Source organism: Cervus elaphus, chromosome 29 (genome assembly GCF_910594005.1).
Source record: "Cervus elaphus chromosome 29, mCerEla1.1, whole genome shotgun sequence".
Classification (NCBI taxonomy): Eukaryota; Metazoa; Chordata; class Mammalia; order Artiodactyla; family Cervidae; genus Cervus; species Cervus elaphus.
The window spans coordinates 52,556,459-52,569,387 of NC_057843.1; the positions used below are offsets into that span (position 1 = coordinate 52,556,459).

Sequence of the window (12,929 nt, forward strand, 5' to 3'; positions counted from 1 at the left end):
AAGGAACTGTGATTTATACTGTCTGTAATTGGACAGGAATACCTCTCCTGCCAAGAAAACGTGAAGAGGGGTTTATGTGTGGTATTATTTAGGCTGTGGAGACAAGAGAGTACATTAAAAATAATTTATTTCTTTGGCTGCATCAGGTCTCAGTTGTGGCATGCAGGATCTTTGCTGCATCATGTGGGATATTTTCTTGGGGTGCACAGCCTCTCTAGTTGTGGTGTGTGGGCTCAGTGGTTGTGGCGTGCATGCTTAGTTGCTCCATGGCACGTGGGGCCTTAGTTCCCCAACCAGGGATCGAACCGACATCCCTTGCATTGCAAGGTGAACGCTTAGCTGCTGGGCCACCAGAGAAGTCCCCGAGTACAGTTGCTAAGTGTGCAGCACTGGTGCTTGCCTGTGATGATGCACGGAGCTCCGCTGCCTGGTATGCCGTCCTAGATCACCTGCTTAAGTTCATGGAGTTTCTTTGCCATTAAAATGGATATATTAATTCATAGAATTGTTGTAAGGATTCTATAAATGAATAGAATATCTGGAATAGTCATAGTTTCTGGCACAAAAAGCACTCACTTATTGTTAATGACAAAAATTATCATCTTGTGACTGTCTCATACTTGGGATCTCCCCGCTCAGAGAGATGTCATCCAGACAGAACATAGGCAGTTTGGAAGTGACTACTAGTGCCCATCAGATTTTTGCCCCTAAAAACCTCTTTTTCCATGTGCTTTCTCCTTCACTGCTTGACTATGCCCTGTGCCCAGGTCTAGCACCGTTGTAACCCCAACTGTGAATCTTTGCTAAAGTCTTAAACCTCTCAGGGCCTCTGTTTTACTCATCTGTAAAATTTACTCAGTGCCCATTCTATATTAACAAATAAAAAGTAGGCTTACATCTTAAGTTGCCCTGAGTCTAACCCAATTTTGTGTTTTAAAAAAGTAACAAGCTAGCAGTCTCTGATGTGAAAGAATACCAACAAAGAGTCACTCTACTTCCCTAGACCACACCTCAGCCTGAAGGCTGGGAAAGTGGTTCCAAGGACTGTACTATGCAAAGGCATTTTCAATGTATTTCATGCTATCAGTGACGTATGCAGTGCATACCTGCCTCTTAGGATTATTTCTCAGGTTACAGAGAAGCTCAGAAAATTGCTATTTCTTGACCTAAAAGGAGGTTAAAACACTTTCAGTGGAAATCGATTCACTTTAAGGTATTTAGCACTGTTCATATTTTGTACAAGTCTCTATGACAGGGTTGGTTTCAGTTGGCACTTTATGCTGCAGTTGTAGGAAGACCATCACAGAGAGAGTAGAATCTGAATGAGTGTTTAACAAAATGGGCTATTTTCTTTGTTTCACTTCCAAGATAGAAAGGGACCATGCCCTAGACCCCCAGACTGGCTGGAGATCCTGTGAACTTTATACACGTCTGCTCCATAAGATGTGGCAAAGTGATTGCTGGAAAAATAAAATTAATTTTTCCTGCTGCCTTTTTTTTTCCTTTGCTAGGGGAATTTATGTTACACGTGGTCAAATAGCATTATGTACAATGAAGGAAATGAGGTGTGAGGGAATCATTCAATAAAAAATGATAAATCATAAAAGATCATTTAGAGAAAAATGCTGTTAGCAAGAGTTTGAGAAGTATAAAGATCTTTTATCATGGGTTTTTAGGAAGTGCTATCACAGAAAATTGCACCATTTATATAGTTGTTCTTCTCTTCCTTGAAAGGATAGTGATAAATTTCAAATGGAATTAAATAAGAAATGAGGCAGGCTGTCAGTCACCATCTGAGACTGATTGGGGAAAATTGCTTTCTGAGGAGACAAAGTATGATCATAGTCATGACCAACAACTCAGAAAACAAAACCCCAATTATGAGAGTGTTTTCAATGACTAATATGTGACCAGCGAGGAATAAAGAATGCCAGGATAAGATAAACCAAGGGATGAGGAGGATGTTGATAAATGGAAACCTTCATGCACTTCTGTGGTGCAGCTATTTTGAAGAACTATTTGGTAATATTGAGAGAAGTTGAATATGTACATATTGTACATATGCCCAGTAATTGCAGTCAAGTGTGTACTTGAGAAAATATCTTGCTCAGGTATATAGTGTTACCAGGTACATAGTGCCCAGGTAGGAGAATGTTATCGATAGCATTGTTTGAAGTAGCAAAGACATGAAAACAAACTAGAAATGAATAAAAAGAAAGAATATGTATAAAATGTAAAATATTCTTATGAGGGTCTCCTCAATAGGATTCCAAAAACTAACTGTACATATATTAATGTGATTGTTCTTCAGTCGCTGTCATGTCTGACACAATAGATCAATATATTAACAATAAACTGAATGACTTATAGCTCAATGCTGTTTAAGTAAATAAATAAAAATTATCCAGCCCTACCGTATAGCATAAGGAACTCTGTTCAATGTTATGTGGCAGCCTGGATGGGCGGGGAGTTTGGGGGAGAGTGGATACACGTATATATTGGCTGCATCGCTCTGGCGTGCGCTTGAAACTATTGTAACATTGTTAAATGGTTATACTCCAATATAAAAATAAAAGTTTTTTTTAATTAAAAGTTTTAAAAAATAATTGCACTAAACATTGTTAGATATGATACATTGATATGCATATACCCAAAAAATAAAGTTTGTGGAAGGTAGATCCCAAGTACAAACATGCAAATGGCTGACTTTGATGGGGAGAATATGAAATAAAACATAAAAAGAGGACATATTTGAATCAATGATAATATATTAATGACATAACGTTGCTATGAAGAGGTAAGATAAATCTAGTTCTGTGCCCAGAAATCAAACTTGCATCAATATCAACATATAAAGGATATTTGTTAATCTACATATATATATACATAAAAGATATTTGTCATCAATCTCTCCCACCATATATGTTTATAAATACACACATATATATAATGATACTGAGTTAGACTGTGGGAGTGTAACAGCTCTAAGGGAAAATAAAAAAAGTTGGAACGATTAATCCCCAAATTAAGAGAAAAGTTTGCAAAGAATGCCAGAAAAATAGATTCACGCATCAGTCAAACCCTGGTATCTTGAAGAAACAGAATGAAAGTGATAAGATAAACTGAAGTGATTCAGAGAAATTAGATCTTTGAAAAAAAGTTTTTTTCAGGAATATAAAATTGAAAACACTTAATTTTTTTCAAAAAAAAAAATCAAGTCGATGTTGACTCTATCATTTGAGTTTCCTGAGCAGTTAAAGAAACAGAATATTTGACTTGGAGAAGCCAAGACTTAAGAGAAATGAGATACCACTTATGTTAATGAAAGAATAGTATCATAAGATACAATTAGGAAAATTAGTAAATAATAGAAAAGATTAAATAATAGTAAGATAAAAATATCTACCTTTTCTAATGCAAAGGATTGGGAGCTGTGGACTGTAATCTCTCTAATTAATTGCTTAATGCCTGCCAGGGATATTGGTGAAGATCTTCACCAGAGACAGAGTGTGGCTAGAATGGCCCAATAAAATCTTCCACTTTCAGTGGCCTATGACTGTACAAACTAAATTGTGCTCATTTTAGAAGTTACTGAACATGATGTAGCTTTCTTAGTCATATTGAAGTCTTTATTAATATATTGAAAGCTGAATTTTTAAATTGAGAAATGTTAAAGTCTCAACAATCTTATTCATTCAGAGATCTTGGTATACAACTTTTATTTTTTTCCTTGTAGTTATGGATGAATTTTCTTTACAATAGTTACCCAAATAACTCAGATATTTAGAGAAAAGCTGTTCTGCTAATGCCAACAGAAATTCTATCCCCTGTGATCACTCACACTAGAAAAACAAATGGTATCCTTTTCTAACCTTAAGTATTTAATTAAAAATATATTTTTCTATTATCAATTCAGAGTAGAAATGTTGCTACCTTCTTTAAGAAAAGGCCCAAACTACAACTCAAACATCATTTTTAAGGAGTTATAGAGATAGTTTACTAACCTGCAAGGCAGAGAGAAGTGAGAAAGAATTCTTTGTACTTCAGGAAAATTAGACATGTGATCTGACAACCAAAGGAAGCAACTGAAAGCTAGTATGTAGTCTGAGAGACAATTCCCAAATGATAAGGAAGCAGGAGTTGAAGTTATAAAAGAGAGAGCAGATTTGAGAGTATTAATTTTAAAGGAACCACAAGATGGAAAAGTCCAGCATTGCAATTGCTAACTCAAAAATAAGTCATCATTCCTAAATGCCTCATCACACCTTTATGTATCTTTAAATGGTGATTGTCCTTGATTTATGGCATCCCTCTCCATTGGCTGGGACAAAGATATTAGCATTATCTAGATCTAGACATTTCTCAATTGCCTTAGCTCTCACTCTGCCATTAGCCTTTATCTTTGTTTTGGCACTCTGAAGGCTACACGATATATTGGGTTGGCCGCAAAGTTAATTCCATTTTAAATAAAAATAAGAGACTCCCTTTTCATTTTCACCAAGAGCTGTATTGAACAATGAACAAACCTTTTGGCCAACTCAACAGCTACCTTCCTGTTTTGATCAGCTCTTTAAAAGGAGATGGCTTCAAACACCAAAGTCACAGTGATAAAGAACCAAGATGCTCTCATTGGTGGCACAAGTTCCTGACTATGACTTCCTGCAGAAGGATGATCAGAGCCTGCAGTAGGTGTACCAGGAGGCTGAGTGAATTGCTTGTCAAGAAATATGTTATCTGTGTGGATCACAGAGTTGTCTGGATGTAAACATTAAAAGACATGAGTTGTACATATGAAATGTATACATATATTTGTGCACACATATTATTTATACATATGAAATTGGTCTAATAAATGAGCTTATGTGGGGTAGGATAACTTAAAGATTATAATGAGGTGGATGCTCTTGGTATGGGATGCTTGTGTCTCATTCCTGATGCCACCTTCCATGGAAAGTGAGCTCTCTGTGTAACACTCCTGACTTTCATCTACTTTTTATGCCCTCTGCCCTAGGGAAGGTATCATGATTTCCCGAATTGATAAAATTTGAAATAAAAAGTCAAATTTTCTTGGCCCAGCTCCCCCTTTTATTTCTAGTGGTCACATCTGGTCATAAAGATCAAGAACCCTTCTTGGCCCCTTTCATCAATAGTCTTCCCAGGTCCAGAATTGCTGTCGAACAGGGTGGGAATGTCCACTCAATTCTAGAGTTCAGTATTCAGAAACTCATGTGTCTTCAAATTGTTGTGGAGAAGATTCTCGAGAGTCCCTCAGACAGCAGGGAGATCGAACCAGTCAATTCTGAAGGAAATCAGCCCTGAATATTCATTAGAAGGACTGATGCTGAAGCTGAAGCTCCAGTTCTTTGGCCACCAGGAGCAAAGAGCCAACTCACTAGAAAAGACCCTGATGCTGGGAAAGGTTGAAGGCAAAAGGAGAAGAGGGTGGCAGAGGATGAGATGGATAGATAGCATCACCGACTCGCAAACTCTGGGAGATAGTGAAGGACAGGGGAGTCTGGTATGCTGCAGTCCACAGGGTCACAAAGAGCCGGACACAACTGAGTGACTTTCACGATGGTCTCAGTTGCTCCACAGCCTGTGGGATCTTCCCAGATCAGGGATCGAACCCACGTCTCCTGTACTGGCAGGTGGGTTCTTTACCACACCACCTGCCCTGTTACGGTGGGCTTAATGTGGTAGTTGTATAGTTTTGTTCTGTGGTGGTTTTATTTTGCATCACCTAATGACTAAAGGACTTGCACAATTTTTCACTTATGTGCACATATCTTTGCTGTTGAAGTGTCTGTTAAAACCTCTGCTTTTGTTGTTGCTGTGTAGTTTGTCTTCTTATTATTATCTTTAACAGGTTTTTTTTTTTCATTTATTTTTATTAGTTGGAGGCTAATTACTTTACAGTATTAAAGTGGGTTTTGTCATACATTGACATGAATCAGCCATGGAGTTACATGTATTCCCCATCCCGATCCCCCCTCCCACCTCCCTAATGAAACTTAAAAGCTTTTGCACAACAAAGGAAACTATAAGCAAGGTGAAAAGACAGCCCTCAGATTGGGAGAAAATAATAGCAAATGAAGCAACAGACAAAGGATTAATCTCAAAAATATACAAGCAACTCCTGAAGCTCAATTCCAGAAAAATAAATGACCCAATCTTTAACAGGTTTTTAAACATATATGTTCTTCATACAAGCCCTTTGTCATATGTACATTTTGAAAATATTAACTGCCAGTCATTGGCTTGATTTTTGTTTCCTAAAACATTCAAAGAAAATAAGGTTATAGTTTGAGCAAGGCCAATTTATCAATGTTTTCATGGTTTATACTTTTTATATATTATCTAAGAAATCTTTGCATTAAAAAAATTTTCAGAGCCTTTTGTCTTTTTGTTCTAAAGATTTTATTTTGGCTTTTATATTTAGGTCTATGATGTATTTTAAATTATTAATATTTTTGTATACTGTGCAAAATAAGTATCTTTGTTTTTGTTGTTGTGTGTGTTTGTTTTCACATGCATGATTGTTCCAGTGTCTTTTTTTGATAGAAGTTATCTTTTTACTACTGGATTGCTTTGGTGCTTCTGTTGAATAGTAGTTGTTATATATATATATAATATATATATTATATTATATATTTGTATAATATATATACAAGTATAAAAATATTTGTACTAATATTTGTATGTATATATACAAATGTGTGTGTATCTGTTCCTGACTCTATTTTGTTCCATTGCTGCATATATGTGTGTGTGTGTGTATATATATATATATATATATATATATATATCTTTGTGTCAAAACCACATTGTCTTGACTACTATACTTTTATAGTAAGTCTTAAAATCAGACAGTGTTAGCACTCCAATTTTGTTCTTTTTTTAGTTGTATTTATTTTTACTTGATTGATGATTGCTTTACAATATTGGTTTGATTTCTGCCGTACATAAACATGAATTAGCCATGGGTGTACATATGTCCTCTCCTTCCTGAACCTCTCTCACCTCCCAAATTTAGTTCTTTTAAAAATTATTTTGCTTATTCTAGAGTCCTTGCATTTATATAAGAATTTTAAAATCACAGTGTCAGGTTCTACAATACAGCCAGCTGGGACTTTGGGATTGAATTGCATCCCAACAGTGGGGACAACAGACAGTTTAACAATATTAAGACTTCTGATCTAAGAATATGGTATAGCTCTCCATTTATTTTAGTTTTCTTTAATTTCTCTCAGTAACATTTTATAGTTTTTAGTGAACAAAACTTACATGTGTTTTTAAATATATCTCAAAATATTCTGTGCTTTTGTTATAATGGTAGTATTTGATTTATGAATGTGCCTGTTAATTTAAATTTTTAATTATTCATTGCTGGTAGGAAAATGCAGTTAATTTTTGTATATCATAAATTTTATGTCATTGGTTGCTGCATTATGTTGTATTCCTTCAGAGACTATTGGGTTTTGCTTTAGTACATAGCTAAATTAATTTGAACCAGTTAGATGTTTTTGAAAACTGTTTTCAGGCTTTGTTAGGATGATCATAGTGACCTTTAGTCTACTGTTTTTAACTCTACAACTAAGATGATACTTTGCTGATGAGTCTGTCAGTGCTTCATGTATCAAAATGTCTTTCAGTTCTAGCTGGTGCAAGAGTGAACTGTTTCTAGAGCTCATATGAGCTCTGGACATTGTTCTTCCTACTGCTTTCCCATTGTTCTTACTCTGACATCAGGTAAGTTTCTCTCCCTTGTTCACAGATCAGTAGTAATTATCTAAGGCTTCAAGGGGAACTTGCTATCTGTACAGTTTTCTCCTTTCTGAGATACTGACTCACAAATTCTAGCCGCCTCTGTTTCCTCAACTCATTGAGAACCCTAGGCTCCTTTGGGTTTCCACTCTTTGTGCTGTGGTCAGAAACACTCTTCAGTATAATCTTTGAGCTCATTTTATTCATCTTCCTTTTTTCAGGGATTGCTGTCCTGAGTTGGCTAGGTCCAATGCCTGAAAACAGTTATTTAATGTAATTTATTCAGTTTTCTAGTTGTTTACTGTGGGAGGGAAATTGCTGCAGCTGTTTATCTTTCATGGGTGGAAGCAGAAGTCAATACATTTTTGACCTTTTATGTATGCTGGAGAGAAGACATTCATGGCTTTTGCACAGAACGCAGCAATAGGAAACTCATGGTGGCTTATTCTAGAAGGACTGACCCCAATCTCCACATAGTTTCTGCTTACCCTTTTTCTTATATGTAGGTGAAAAAACAACTTTTTCCTAATTTAACTAGTCTATATTTACTATACATCCTTTGAGCCTTCCTCAAAGAAGAGAGATTAATCTCAGTATGGCAGACAGTGGCATCTGTACTCTATAGAAGAGAGCAAAGAACTAGATAGACTTTAGGAGTACATTCACATGCATGCTCAAAACACAATTATAATTATTAGAGATAGGAGACATATATTTTTATTCTTAATTAAGGCATGAATTCTTAATTCTTTATTCTTTATTTAGGCATGATACTAGAGGATTAACTTCAAAGATAATTTCACGGAAGTGCAATTGGACAAATTTCAGGACACATTTTATCTATAGCCCTGTATACAATCATGGCCTTAACAAGTATCTATCCCAAGGAGTTCAACTGAAGGAAAACTATTTCTGAAACCAAGAAAAGGAAGACATCCTACAAGAAGAAGACTTATTGTGACTTAATAAGTTTACAAGACTGAACATGATTTATATCTGAGTGTCTTCACAGTTTTGTTTGTTTCTAACTATACAGTGGCCACAGGACTGGAAAAGGTCAGTTTTCATTCCAATCCCTAAGAAAGGCAATCCCAAAGAAGGCTCAAACTACTGCACAATTGCACTCATCTCACACGCTAGTAAAGTAATGCTCAAAATTCTCCAAGCCAGGCTTCAACAATATGTGAACCGGGAACTTCCAGATGTTCAAGCTGGTTTTAGAAAAGGCAGAGGAACCAGAGATCAAATTGCCAATATCTGCTGGATCATTGAAAAAGCAAGAGAGTTCCAGAAAAACCATCTATTTCTGCTTTATTGACTATGCCAAAGCCTATGACTGTGTGGATCACAATAAACTGTGGAAAATTCTGAAAGAGATCGGACTACCAGACCACCTGACCTGCCTCTTGAGAAACCTGTATGCGGGTCAGGAGCAACAGTTAGAACTGGACATGGAACAACAGACTGGTTCCAAATAGGAAAAGGAGTACATCAAGGCAGTATATTGTCACCCTGCTTATTTAACTTATATGCAGAGTGCATCATGAGAAATGCTGGGATGGAAGAAGCACAAGCTGGAATCAAGATTGCTGGGAGAAATATCAATAACCTCAGATATGCAGATGACACCACCCTTATGGCAGAAAGTGAAGAGGAACTAAAGAGCCTCTTGATGAAAGTGAAAGAAGAGATGAAAAAGTTGGCTTAAAGCTTAACATTCAGAAAACTAAGATCATGGCATCTGGTCCCATCACCTCATGGGAAATAGATGGGGAAACAGTGGAAACAGTGTCAGACTTTATTTTTTGGGGCTCCAAAATCACTGCAGATGATGATTGCAGCCATGAAATTAAAAGACGCTTACTCCTTGGAAGGAAAGTTATGACCAACCTAGATAGCATATTAAAAAGCAGAGACATTACTTTGCCAACAAAGGTCCGTCTGGTCAAGGCTCTGGTTTTTCCAGTAGTCATGTATGGATGTGAGAGTTGGACTGTGAAGAAAGCTGAGCGCCGATAAATTGATGCTTTTGAATTATGGTGTTGGAGAAGACTGTTGAGAGTCCCTTGGACTGCAAGGGGATCTAACCAGTCCATCCTAAAGGAGATCAGTCCTGGATGTTCATTGGAAGGACTGATGCTGAAGCTGAAACTCCAATACTTTGGCCACCTCATGTGAAGAGTTGACTTATTGGAAAAGACCCTGATGCTGGGAGTGATTGGGAGCAGGAAGAGAAGGGGACGACAGAGGATGAGATGGCTGGATGACATCACCATCTGAATGGACATGGGTTTGAGTAAACTCTGGGAGTTGGTGATGGACAGGTAGGCCTGGCGTGCTGTGATTCATGGGGTTGCAAAGAGTCGGACACAACTGAGTGACTGAACTGAACTGAACTATGTTGTGGAAATAAACATAGTAAATACTATTCTATTTCATCACTAACATTATCAAAGTCATCAGTTGGTGGCAATGTATGTGTGAAATGTGACTGTCTTGAGCATGGTTTGATGCAAAGGGCACTCAGAGCCTGGCTTGGCATACTGGTTCTGTCACTACTCATCTGACTGACAGTAGACAAATGTCATTCCCTCTATACCTCAGATTCTTTATGTGCAGATTGACTTCATTGGACAAGACCAACAGTTTGCAAAGGCTCAAAGGATGGAAGTGGTTCAAGTCATTAAGGCTGATAATGGGTTCCTTTAAATAGGGCAGGTTGAGTCTGACCATGTCTGTGTTCACAGAGCAGTTAGTTGCAATGAAGTATTCTCACATCTTAGTTTGTTATTAGGCTCAAAGCCTTAGTCACTACCTATGTAACCTGTGAGGAGTGCTTTATCTACATCCCTTAAGCTTTGGTATATTGTGCAGTCATTTTCTTTCATCTCAGAATGTTTTCTAATTGCCCTTGTAATTTCTTGACCTATTTGGTTAGTTAGGAGTCCATTGTTTAATTTCCATTTCTTTGTGAATAGCCTAAATTCTTCTGCTATTGATTTCTTATTTAGTTTCATTGTAAAAGTGAAAGTGTTAGTCATCCAGTCCTGTCCAACTCTTTGTGACCCCATGGACTATAACCCATCAGGCTCCTCTGTCCATGGAATTCTCCAGGCAAGAATACTGGAGTTGGTTGCCATTCCCTTCTCCAAGGGATCTTCCTGACCTAGGGAATCAAACCAAGGTCTCCTGCATTGCAGGCAGAGTCTTTACTGCCTGAGCCATCATGGAAGTATACTTTCAATCTTTTATATATGTTAAGCCTTTTTTGTTATACAGACTAACATATGGCCAATCTTTGAGAATGTTCTAGGCATGGTTGAAAAGATTGTATATCCTGTTGTTGGGGTTCCATTATATTACTCATAATATCAAGTAATATGTTATATATTAATAAAAAATTGCTACTAATCTACAACTTGAATTTTTATAGAATCATTTTTATGTTTAAGGACAATTTTTAATGCAGTTGGTGGGTTACAACAAAATTGAGAGGAAGATAGAGATTTCCCATGTACCCACACAGGCGTAGACAGCCTCCCCCATTATCAACATCATTCACCAAAATGGTACCTTTTTTTAAAACCAAGGATGGACCTATAATGACACATCATAATCAGCCAAAGTCCGCAGTTTACAGTTCACGCTTGGTTTAGTACATTCTGTGGGTTTGGACATCTGTATGATAACATGTACCGTCATGATGTTATCGTCTAGAGTATTTTCGATGCCCTAAGGAGACTCTGTGCTGTGCCTCTTCACCTCACCCCATCCTGGCAACTGATCATCTTTGAAGTGTCACTGTAGTTTTTCCTTCTCCAGAATATCTTATAGTTAAAATCATGCAGTATGTAGTATTTTCACATTGTTGTTCAATCACTCAGTCGTGTCTGTCTCTTTGAGACCCCATGGGCTGCAGCGCGCCAGGCTTCCCTGTCCTTCACAATCTTCTGGAGCTTGCTCAAACTCATCTCCATCAAGCTGGTGATGCCATACAACCATCTCATCCTCTGTCGTCCTCTTCTCCTCCTGTATTCAATCTTTCCCGGCATCAGGGTATCTTCTAATGAGATGGCTCTTCGCATCAGGTGGCCAAAATATTGAAGCTTCAGCTTCATCATCAGTCTTTCCAGTGAGTATTCAGGTTTGATTTCCTTTAGAATTGACTTGTTTGATCACCTTGCAATCCAAGGGACCCTCAAGAGTCTTCTCCAACACCACAGTTCAAACATTTTCATGTTGGCTTCTTTCAGTTAATAATATGAATTTAAAATTCCTCCATAACATTTCCTGGTTTCATTGTTCATTTCCTTTTAGTGTCAAATACTATTTCATTGTCTGGCTATATCACGGTTTGTTTGTTTACTTATTGAATGCTACTTGGTTGCTTCTAAGTTTCAACAATCGTGAATAAAGCTGCTATAAACATCCATGTATAGGTTTTTGTGTGGACATAAATTTTAAACCCTTTTGAATAAATGCCATAGTGCATGATTGCTGGGTCATATGATAGAGTATATTTACTCTTATAAGAAACTGCCAAAGTATCTTCCACAGTTGCTATATCATTTTGCATTTCCACTAGCAGTGTATAGGAGTTTCTGTTATTTCACCTTCTTTCCAGCATTTGTGGTTGTCCTTGTCCAAATGTTGTCCATTCTAATGGCTGTGCAGTGGCATCTCATTGTTTTAATTTTTATTTCCCTGTTAATATATGATGTGAAGCATCTTTTAAAATGTTTATTTGCCATCTATACATCTTATTTGAAGTGTTTTTAAGGCCTTTTATTCATTTTAAAATGGGTTATTGTTTTCTTATTGTTGAGTTTTAAGAGTTTTGGTAGATTTTGGGTAACAGTCCTTTATCAGATATGTCTTTTGCAAATGTTTTCTCCTAGTCTGGGGCTCTCTTTTTATTCTCTTGATATGGTCTTTCACAGAGCAGAAACTTTTAATTTGAATGAAGTTCAGCTTATCAAATTTTTCTTTCATTGATAATGTCTTTGGTATTTTATAAAAAAAAACCACGCCATACTCAAGGTCATCTAGGTTTCCTCCTTTGTTATCTTTTAGGAGTTTTATACTTTTGTTTTTCACATTTACATCTGTAATTCATTTTCAGTTAATTTTTGTGAAGGGTGTAAGATTTTTATCTGGACCCATTT

General features: G+C 36.9%; 1 long non-coding RNA gene across 2 annotated transcripts in view; it reads left to right on the forward strand.

Annotated features, from left to right (window-relative positions):
- LOC122686122 overlaps positions 1-8,891 on the forward strand; it is a 511,195-nt gene extending 502,304 nt beyond the window's left edge. Inside the window, exons 5-6 of one of the 2 annotated variants that reach the window (XR_006338626.1) lie at positions 7,653-7,749; positions 8,530-8,891. This is a non-coding gene — a long non-coding RNA (uncharacterized LOC122686122). The remainder of the gene's footprint in view (positions 1-7,652; positions 7,750-8,529) is intronic. The other variant, XR_006338627.1, reaches the window with a different exon arrangement.
- The last annotated feature ends 4,038 nt before the right edge of the window (positions 8,892-12,929 follow it).